Below are 767 nucleotides of genomic sequence, written 5' to 3' on the forward strand. Positions count from 1 at the left end.
ACAAAGAACCTTCTTAAGGGTGGGGAAGATTACAAAGAACCTTCTTAAGGGTGGGGGAGATTACAAAGTAGTTTGATCAGTTAGGGTGGGGCAGAAACAAATCACAATGGTGGAATGTCATCAGTTAAGGCTATTTTCACTTCTTTTGTGGATCTTCAGTTGCTTCAGGTCATCTGGATGTATACTGCAGGTCACAGGGGATATGATGGCTTAGCTAGGTCTCAGAGGCCTGACAATTTGGGAGGCTGAGGCGGGTGAATCACTTGAAACCAGGAGTTTAAGACCAACCTGGCCAACATAGTGAAACCCTGTCTCTACTAAAAATACAAAAATTAGCCAGGTGTAGTGGTGGGCGCCTGTAATTCTCAGCTACTCCAGAGGCTGAGGCGGGAAAATTGCTTAAACCTATGAAGCAGAGGTTGCAGTGGCCATGATGTTATGCCCAGACCATTTGTTCCCCAAAGAAGACCACCAGAGTCCAGAGTCAAAGCCAAGCGGCAAGGATCTTTTACTGCAAGTTCAAACTTGGTCCCTCCATTCCACAGCATACAAGAGGGCCCCGAACAATGCGAGTGCTTGCGTTTGTATAGCCTGATGTAAACAGGATATGTAAAGTTACAGAGGAACAAGGTAATTCTTTTGGTTACAGCACTATAATTGGTTAACACTATAATTTAGCATTTTTTATTGATTCCCACTGTGTCCTTATCGGAGATTTCCCAGGTGTTGTTTTTCTAAAGTTGAGAGACATATGGAGGAATGTGTTT

Source organism: Mandrillus leucophaeus, unplaced genomic scaffold (genome assembly GCF_000951045.1).
Source record: "Mandrillus leucophaeus isolate KB7577 unplaced genomic scaffold, Mleu.le_1.0 Scaffold203, whole genome shotgun sequence".
Lineage (NCBI taxonomy): Eukaryota > Metazoa > Chordata > Mammalia > Primates > Cercopithecidae > Mandrillus > Mandrillus leucophaeus.